Genomic DNA, 11060 nt, shown 5'->3' on the forward strand with positions numbered 1-11060 from the left:
CTGTGGGCTCAATTGCTCCGATAGCCAAGACTAGCCATCTCCCCGATTGGAATTGTAGACAACATGATAGTCTTTCTCAGTATTTGAATCAAATGCTCACTTGAATTTTTTTACAGGATTACAGGCTTATTTAGATTATCTACTAAGTAAGTTGTCTTTCTTACAATGTAAATGTTATTACAATGCCCCTTATCTTCAGTTTGAACTTAGACAATCAATGAGCTAATATTTGTTTGTCACAATTTCGCTATGCATGCAAAATATTAAAGATAGAAATACAAAAGGCATAATACTGAAATGTGAAGTTAACTTTATTTATTTATTCATCGTTTAAATAAATAGAAAACAATTACATGTTTACTACAATATGGACACATTTCCCAACAATCTCCCACTTGCCCTTGTGAAGTAAATGTGTTATGTTTCACATTCCCACATCCTCGATGTGTTTGATAAAACTCCTAGTTGCAAGAGTCTTAGTATTAGATACACAGCCTAGAACAAATACATTTCCCGATGTCTATTTCCTCAAATCTTTACAGGTTTTGAAGTCTGAATCTGTGTATCCAACAAGAGTAAGGTTCTCCTTAGAATACAAAAGCATATAAACACCTTTTTATTCTTTATACACTTATAAACACAAGGTTTTTTAGTGTTCTCAAATCAAAATTTTTGATCGTTTGATCAAATATTTTATTCCATGAGCAGGACACCTACTTAAGTCCATAAATGGATCTTAGTAGTTTGCAAACTTTCTGCTCCTCTCCTTTAACAACATAACCAATAGGTTGAGCCATGTAAATAGTCTTATCAAGATAGCCATTCAAGAATGCTGTCTTCACATCCATTTTCCAGATTTCATAATCGAGAGCAATGATAATGGATAAGAGTATGTAGATAGACTTGAGCATGGCTACCAGAAAGAAGGTCTTATAATCGATGCCTTTTTTCTGTGTGTAACATTTTCCTACAATACTAGCTTTCTGTGTTTCCACTTTCCCTTCTAAATTTCTCTTCTTCTTTTAGATCCACTTACACCTTATAGGTTTAATCCCAACAGGTAAGTCTACAGGTTCTGACACCGTATTGGATTTCATAGAATCCATCTCAGCATCCAGGGCCTATTTCTAGAACTTATTATCAATGTCTTAAATAGCCTCCTCGTAAGTGAGTGGATCATCATCCTCATGATTGGCTTCTGTATTATAAATACTACCATCATAAATAAAGAATTTTGGTTTCTTAAAAACTCTCCTACAACGACGGATTCCTCTATGTTGTTGATCGTTTGCATGTCGTTCTACAACTTTCTCAAGAATTGAGCTTGGTGATTTTTCTACCACTCCCGAAAGTTTCTCTAGTACCACTTTACTTCGAGGCTTAAAGTTATCCATGTAGCTTTCCCTGAGGAAAGTAGCTTTTCTTGTCTCATTGGGATATGGCACACGAGGTCTGTACTCTTTACTTACCAGTGTTTGTTCACTGTGGTCTTCCTCACCTCTGCTTTTACTTACCACAATTCCTTGCCTCAGTTCTAGTTCAAGTTCCACTAACCCTTCCTTGTCTTGGATGGTAATTGTGTTGAGTTGTTCCCTTGGGTTAGATTCAGTGTTACTTGGTAGGCTACCTTGTGGTCATTCAGATATTAATTTAGCGAGCTGTCCTATCTGAGTTTTGAGCCCTTGGATCGATGCTTGTTGATTCTTAAGTGTTGTCTCGGTATTCTGAAAATGATTTTCTGACATCGAGATGAATTTTGTTAGCAGATCCTCAAGGTTCGACTTTTTCTCTTATTGGTAAGGTAGTTGTTGGAAGCCTGGAGGTGGTGGTCTTTGATTCCCTTGGCCTCCCCACGAGAAATTTAGGTGGTTCCTCCAACCTGCATTGTAAGTATTACTATAAGGATTACTTTGAGATCGAGGATTATTACCCATGTAATTTAACTGCTCATTCTCCATGTTGTGGCCATAGGGTAGGTATTCTGAATTGCTTGATCCACCTCCACTTGTTTCACACTGCATTACTGGGTGAACCTGTGAAGAACCAAAAAAAGGGTCAATTTTTCTATTCAAAAGTTCTACCTGATTAGAGAGCATGGTGACCAAATCGATGTTAAAAACGCTGGCTATTTTCATTGGCTTTGTCCTCATGACTTGCCACTGATAATTATTCAGTGACATCTCTTTTATAAATTCATAAGCATCCTTAGGTGTCTTATTATTGATAGTTTCACCAGTAGCTGCATCAATCATCTGTCGAGTCAAAGGATTCAAGCCATTATGAAACATTTGAACTTGTAGCCAGAGTGGTAACCCATGGTGAGGGCATCTTCGCAGAAGGTCCTTGTATCTCTCCCATGCATTATAGAGTGTTTCTAAATCCATCTGCACAAAAGAAGAGATATCATTATGTAATTTAGCCGTTTTACCCGGCGAAAAATATTTTAGTAAAAACTTTTCGGTTATTTGTTCCCAAGTAGTGATTGACCCTCGTGGTAATGAGTTCAACCACTGTTTAGCTTTGTTCCTCAATGAAAAATTGAATAAACGAAGGTGAATGGCATCAACAAAAATGCCATTGATTTTAAACATGTCGCAAAATTCTAAGAAATTTGCCTAATGAGCGTTTAGGTCCTCGTCCTGCAAACCATCAAACTAAGCAAACTGTTGGATCCTTTGAATGGTGTTAGGTTTCAGTTCAAAATTATTCGCAGCAACAGTAGGCCTAACTATGCTCGATTCAGTTCCTATTAAAGAAGGTTTAGCATAATCATACATAGTATGCGGAGCAGGATTCTGCTTTACTGGATCAGTGGCAATCGCAGGAGGTAGCAGATTTTCCTGGTTTTCAGCCATCTCCTCGGTTGTGGTTGAAGTATCGTCCTCTTGCTATTCCTCTATGTATCATAAGCTTCGCCTTATTTCTCTTCGGTTTCTGCAAACTGTGCGATCGATCTCACTATCAAACAGTAATGGTCTCGACGGGTTTTTTCTAGTCATACACTATAAAAACCCACTAGGAACGAATAAAATAAAAATTAGAAAATAAAATAAAAATTTAAATTGCAAATAAAGTAAAATGGCTAAAGTAATAAAAATCGAGTGTTCCTAATATCTTAATTCCCCGGCAACGGCGCCAAAAACTTGGTACGTGATATTCGTGACAGGTTTTAAAAATTTATAATTAATCGTTCTTGAAACTAACTATTATCACGATGAAGGCAAGTGTATCTATGGAACAGTAGTATAGCTTTAGCAAGACTGGATTGTCGAACCCAAAGGAACCAAGAGTACTAGTAATTACTTTCTTTTTATTATCTTGCCTAAAAATTAAGGGATTTGTTTATCTAAACTACGTAACTAAACTAAGGGTGCACAGAGAGAAAATTGGGAAAAGCTTTTGGGAGAACTCGATTGATTAAGACAATACCCAAGGAAAAATCCACCTAGACTTCACTTGTTATTTAACTCTGAATCAAACGGTTTATTCATTTGACTTGATCCGTAGGACTCCCTAAGTTATATTATTATCTCTCTCGAGACTAATAACGTCTAACCCTAGGTTGATATTGAAATCTCTTTCTAATTAAGGCCCTAATATTGTATTAACTCGATCTGTGGATCCCCTTATTAGGTTTTACCCTAATTCAGCAAAATCTTATCACCCTATCTCTAGGCGTGCAATCAACTCTGCTTAATTAGGAAAAATTTACTCTTACACAAGGTCTTTTCCTCCTCTGAATAAGAGCATTAACTTGAATCAATATGCTGGAATATTAAAACAAGAATTAAGAACACATAATTAAGAACAAGTCAAATATTTATTATACAATTCAGATAATAATAACAAGATCTGTCTTAGGTTTCATTCCCCTTAGGTATTTAGGGGGTTTAGTTTATAATTATGAAAGAAAACATCTCAAAAGAATAAAAATAACAAAACATAAAGAAAACCCAAAACTCTTGAATGGGAATTGAAGGGAGATCTTCAGTCTTAACGATGAATCCGGCTTCTGAGATGGATCAATCGGCTTTCCTTGAGTAATTCCTTGCCTCCTACTCCGTGTGTCTCTTCTAAGTGCCTCTTGAGGTGTTTAAATAGGCTTTAGAATGGCTAAGAGCCTTCAAAAGTGGCCTTTTCCGAATAGGACTATACTTGGGCTCGGTGAGGACACGCTTGTATACGATTACTCCAGCATGTGGTCAAGGCTATTGAATAGGCACGAGCGTGTAGTCTGCCCGTGTAAGTCATGTTTTGATCCTGCCAAATGGACACGGCCGTGTGACATGCCCATGTAAGGAATTCCAGGCCGTGTTGATTTACCACGTGTGTCCATTTTCTCCATTTTCAGCCCGCTTCTCGCTCTTTTTACTCTCCTATGCTCACTTAAGTATAAAACATGAAATTAAAGAATTAAGAGCACCAAATTCACCAAATCTAAGGAGAAATCATCCATAAATGTGCTAAGCATGGGATGAAAATATGTATAAATTACTATTTATCATGTAACCCTTGACTCAACACCTGTCATGAACCTGCTCTCATTTGTGAGTCATCTTGGGACAATCTCCTTGAAAGTCATGAATAATTTGTTGTCCTTAAAAGGAAATCCCATCTAGTTAACCCACATGACAAAGTTTGTCTTGGGATACAGCCAGGGTAGGAATCGACGCGAAACTTTATCATTTTATCACTTATTGACCATGAATGGAAGTTGTAGGTCTTGTTCAAGGACCTTCCCCCATTGAATATTTTAAAAACATGCAAGGTTTTTTTTTTATCCCAAATTACATGAATGATCATACAATAGTCCTAGTGGCATTCTTATATAATCTAAATGGCATGCTTCCAATATATGCATGGCATGCTATGATAATTTTAAAATATTCATATTCATTCATAAGAATCAATCAATCATGAAAACAAACAATTTTTATTCTCCACAGTTTTTCTTTTAAGGGAAAAACTGAAGAAATGAATGTGAACCATGCACCAGGTAGGGTCCAAGGAAAGGGAGCTGAGTCAAATTTGACCACTTAAAAACCAAGCCTTTCTTAACCAGAGTCAATCCTAGACATGCACTTTCTCATTACCACACTTCTCATAGTTATCGAATAACCTAAAGAAGTTAATAGAACAATACAACATGTGTTGTAACAGCCCGATTTAGGGCCTAGTCAGAACAGTGGTCTCGAGACTATAAATACAACGTTGGGAAAATTATTTTATTATAATTATGAGATTATAGCATGATTATATTAGTGTTTGAAAATTTTGACGAGTTAATCTTAACTACTGTGAGCCCAATTGCGAAAAAGGACTGAATCGCATAAAGTGCAAAAGTCATAATTTGATAGCTAAAGGTGTTATTTTATTAAAGAACCAAAATTGGGGGTTTTTAGTAGGCAAATAGGCCCTTAATTGATGTCATAGCTGGCCATGAGACATAGAGGAGACAAATTTTAAAAGTAGGTAGAAGTTTGGTAGCTATTTTGACCATAAAGAAACAAAATAGAAAAAGGTTGTCAATTTCTTTTCTTCTCATCTCTTTCCATCGAATTTTGCAGCCATGAAAGGGGGTTTGAAAGCTTAAATTTTTCAGCAACTTATTCCTCTCACAAGTAAGTGATTTTAATGAGTTTTCTTCAAGATTTTCACACTTTTGAGACCCTTGAAGCATGAGCTTTCAAATGAGGGTGAAATCTTGCAAAATGGTCAAGAGTTTAGGATTTTGCCACGGATGTAATTGTGATAGATGCTGAGTTTTTATGTAGGAATATGAGTCCTAGTTGTGTTATCACCAACTTTTAAAAAGGTGTTAGCTTGAAAACACCTAAAGGAACCATTTTGCATAAGTTGTAAAATAGGTAATAAGTGTATGAAATAGTGAGAATTTGGGGTTGCTATAGGAGTAAAAAGAGTTTATCTAGGCTTGAAATACGAAGAAATTTGATAAAAAAATTAATTTTCGAATATAGAGGTAAAATGGTCATTTTGCCAAGGCCTAGGGGCAAAATGGTCATTTTACCAAAGATGTGAAATTATGAATGCCTAATTGTAATTAATGACTCAATGAGTACATTTTTACTATTATAGATCAAGATTTACCAAAACTGAGCCTAGACCGGGGCAAAGCCAAGCAATCCGATTAAGCCATCTAGTCAAGTACTTTTTGTAAACCGAGGTAAGTTGTATGTAAATAATACAGCTATATTGTTAAATGCATGTATTCGATTGTTATTGATTTTGATATAACATGAATTTCTAGATTTTGAACTGAGTATGTATATTTATGATTGAGAAAGTAGAAAGATCCAGTGAGAACCCTAGGAAACAAACCGGATGTTCATGCCATAACATTAGGTTATGTGAGAGCCAGTGTAAGACCATGTCTGGGACATGGCATCGGCATTGAGACGAGGGCTAGTGTAAAACGTGTCTGGGACATGCATCAGCCACATTACGATAGCCAATGTAAGACCATGTCTAGGACATGGCATCGGCGTAGAGATGAGTGCCAGTGTAAGATGTGTCTGGGACATGCATCAGCTAAGCTTCGTGCTAGTATAAGACATGTTTGGGACATGCATCAGCACTTATACAAGAGAGCTAGTGTAAGACCATGTCTGGGACATGGCATCGGTAACTTAACCCATGTTTGAGGCTTATAGAATATCCAGCAGTATTCCAAAAGGTTCAACTTTAAGAGTTAAGAAAGAGATTTAATAAGGAAAGTATGATAATGTTTTGAGTGTTACAGGTACCTATTTTGGTATACATGTGTAATGATCTCAATTAGAAAATGTGACTTGACTGGACGGTAATGAATAAGTCAAGTTATGCTTACCTTTGAGCTATGAGCATGATGATAAATGGCGAAACTGTTGTTGTATATTTATTTATATGCAACTTACTAAGCTTTAAGCTTACTTTTTTTCCTTTCAGTTTTCTTTTAGTACTGCCAAATTTCTCAACGATCCCTTGAAGTCAGAGATATCGATCACACTATCAGCCGTAATACTCGGTATAGTTGGATTTATATTTTTGATTATGGCATGTATAGGGCTAGACTAGGAAGTTGTATTATTGAGAAATTGTTTATGTATATTGGCTTAAGATAAAAGCCCTTCATTTTATATTAAGCTTAGATAATGGCTATTATTTGTTTTGGTAAATGTATATGATGTTCCTTCTATGAATGAATTGATGTCTTTTGGGATGGAATTAGTATATTGAAATGATCTTGTGTAGGTTGTGCAAAATGGCTTGGAAGATAGCCTAGTTTGTCCACATGAGCAAGACACATGGGCATGTGCAGGCCGTGTGTGACACACGGCTCACCCCCATGGGTGTGTGTTATGGCCGTGTGTCCCCTGCACTTAAACTTTTAAGTCAGTATTCTCCACAGGTAGGCCACATGGGCGTGTGCCATAGTCGTGTCTATAAGTCAGTATTGTCCACGGGTAGGCCACACAGGCGTGTGTCATTGCCGTGCCCTAAAGTCAGTGTTACACACGGGTTAAGGGCATGGGCGTGTGGAACCCTAAGGCATGAACTTTTCCAAATTTTTCTTAATTTCTCAGTTTAAACTTAAATCATCTCGAATGTATGTTTTGGGTCTCGTAAGTCCTATTAAGGGACAAATTGATTATGAAATAAAATGTTTTAAATTGACCAAAATTTTATGGCCCAGTTTTATATGCGTATGCTTGAGTTAAGTTTGGTGACACCTCGAACCCTGTCTCGGCGTCCGATACGGGTGAAGAGTGTTACATTTAGTGGTATCAAAGCATTGTTTAGTCAGTTCTAGGACTAATCTAGTTAAAGTACAAGTCTAGCCATACATGCCATAAATATATATATATTGATAGTGTGACGATTCTTGACAACTAAAAATTGTGTTTTTATATAGTAATGGATCCTGATCGAACCACGGTGGTAGAGAAGCCTACCTCCTAATGATGAATACTTGGTATACAGAGTTCGTTCATGTGAACTCGAACATTCCACCTCCCCCACCTCCTCCAGTTCTTCAGTATGCCCCGGTGGCTCCGCAAGGTACAGACATGTTCAGGAGAGAGAAGCCTCCGGTAGACAAGATCTGAAAGCAAGGGGCCGAGGAATTTCAGGCTAGTGTAGATGATGATCGGAGAGAGTAGAGTTTTGGCTAGAAAATACCATGAGGGTATTCGATGAGCTATCATGCACACCTGATGAGTGCGTGAAGTGTGCCGTGTCACTCCTATGAGACTCGACTTATCAGTTGTGGAACACTCTCATGTCTATTGTACCGAGAGAGAGGATCACTTGGGAATTCTTCCAAGAAGAGTTTCGAAAGAAGTATATTAGCTAGAGATTCTTGGATCAGAAAAGAAAGGAATTTCTAGAGTTAAAGTAAGGTAGTAAGACTGTGACGGAGTATGAGCGTGAGTTTGTGAAGCTCAGCAAATATGCGCAAGAATGCGTATCCACTGAAGCTACTATGTGTAAGAGGTTTGAGGATGGCCTCAATGAAGACATTCGAGTGTTTGTAGGCATCCTAGAGTTAAGAGAATTTGTAGTGCTCGTTGAAAGAGCATGTAAAGCAGAAGAGTTGGTGAATGAGAGGAGGAAGGCGGCTATTGAGTCGCGAGATTTAAAGAGAAGAAAGATGGGGAATACGCATCAGTCCTCCTCCAAGAGGTCAAAATAATTTATTGCCTGATCAAACGCTTCGGTGGGATATTCGAGGAGGAACAAGAATCATCAGAATATGACGTCTAAAGCCCAGACCACTTCGGTCGCTAGTGTTGGTAGTACTCGGCCAGATAGGCAAGAGTGTCCACAATGTGGGAGATGCCACTTAGGTGAATGCCGAGTAAATGAGAGGGGTTGTTTCTGTAACACCCCTAACCCGTATCCGTCACCAGAAAGGGGTTACGAGGTATTACCAGACGAAATATAACTTCCAAATAATCATATGCATAATTTTATTGAAACTCTTAAAACAGATAATTATTAATATAAATAAAACTAAATTAATCTCTTCGCAAATCATATTGCGGTACTTTCTAAACACATAATCGATTTATAATTCATAAGCAATAAGCCCTGAACATATCATTTTATCTCATTGCATTTGTTCATACCATAAATATAATATAATATTACAATCTATAAACACATAAATAAGACATAATAAATAAAGATATTCAAACATATCTCATTTTTGACAAGTTCCATTTGGCACCATTTAGAAAATAACAAACTTAATTCCTTATAACTTAAAGTACTATTCATTTAGTCACTTTACAAAACCTAGACCGAATATAGTAATGCATATTTCATTGTCCACTTTTAACTTACTAAATCTCTTTACAAGCGTATGTTCTTACATAGAACTAATTCCAAACATTATCCAAAATTTTCATATCACATTAAGAACAATACAAACAATGTATTTGCAATATAACAAACTTCATATTCAAGACCAATTCAACAAATACATATTCAACTACGCACATACCATTATATATAAATCAACCCATCACTTCATATACTTATATGTAAATATATATATAAATACCAAATCGTGATTAATTTACCAACATAATTCTTATCCATTTCTTTACGTAATGAAAGAATTTTAATAAGCTAACACATTTATTATATATAAATATCATGTCTTAAACATATATCTCTTATGTGGTAATAATTATTAATAAACTAACATAATTTGAAAACACACAACAAAGCATCCAAATTTACTATTCAAATGGTCAAAATCCAAATACAATTGCGAATACAAACAAGTTAAATTCATATGCTTTAAAATACATATAGGAAATATACTTTTCCAAATCACAAGACCATATTAAGTCATTTTATATTCAACTATTCAATGAAAGTACACTATGAATCAAATTTTATACCTATCATTATAAAACCAAAGTTTTAGCCATATATGCACAAATTTCCATTTCTCAATAAAACCAAATACAAGACATATTTGAATGAATAAACTCATGAGTAAAATATCAAACATACCATACTTATATATACCAAAACCAAATCAACCAAAACCACAACCAAACATAATCATCAAGCCAAAGTATAAATTCCAAGATTAACAAAATGGACAAGCCATTTTCGCATGGCTTATACATATATATACAACTTCAACCATATTCGAAAAGTAGTATAGCCTATACATGCCATAGGTTTCTAATTCAACTTTTAAAAGTACCGAAAGCAGTCGATAGTGTGATAGACTTTACTGACGATCCCCGAGCCTGCAACTAGTCTCCAAAATATATAAATAGAAGTAAAAATACACGCATACAATAAGCTATCTTAGCTTAGTAAGTCATAAGCAAACATTAACTCAATAACAATAATAATTTAATAAGACATAACCAAACCATACTTGTAAGTTCAAATATCCACATATAACTAAACATGAATTAAGTTTTGTCTAAACATGCATTCGTTCTTTGTCCAAAATCATCTTTCATACTCAATATCAATAAAAATTTCACTTGATCGAATACATACTATCATAATACATTTATACAATTCACATTTCCTTAGTCATAATTTCACATTCAATTACCATATAAACAAATGCACATATAAAATTTGGCATAAGTATGAAATTCACATTTCTATACCATACATATATATATATATCATTAAACCGAATACGACCAATCATATACTTAAACTTATGGTTTCATTCACTTCATTCATAGCTCAATTCTTAATTCAAGTATTATCTCAATGGCATTGATAATTTATTAAGGCATAACCAAGCCATACTTATGAAATTTAATTACCAAACATTTATCTATACATAAATTATAACATTTCCAAACACACATTGCTTCATTGACATGTTTAATATCACATAAACCTTATTTTACTGAATATATATACTTCCCTATAAACACATTCTAAGGTTCATATTTCAAATACCTACTAATCGAATGCACATAAATCCTTTAATATCAATATGAATTTCACATTTCAATTTATTCTTCATGTAACATTAGGCCAAATAAAAGCTCAAAAATCAAACATTA

The 11060-nt window shown here is 35.3% G+C and overlaps 1 non-coding gene across 1 annotated transcript; it reads left to right on the forward strand.

The window, feature by feature from the left end:
* The first annotated feature begins 2310 nt into the window (after nt 1–2310).
* LOC128283164 (small nucleolar RNA R71) lies at nt 2311–2416 on the forward strand. The gene has a single exon (XR_008273506.1). It is a non-coding gene; the product is annotated as a small nucleolar RNA R71 (small nucleolar RNA).
* The last annotated feature ends 8644 nt before the right edge of the window (nt 2417–11060 follow it).

This window comes from Gossypium arboreum, chromosome 10, assembly GCF_025698485.1.
Source record: "Gossypium arboreum isolate Shixiya-1 chromosome 10, ASM2569848v2, whole genome shotgun sequence".
Taxonomy (NCBI): Eukaryota; Viridiplantae; Streptophyta; class Magnoliopsida; order Malvales; family Malvaceae; genus Gossypium; species Gossypium arboreum.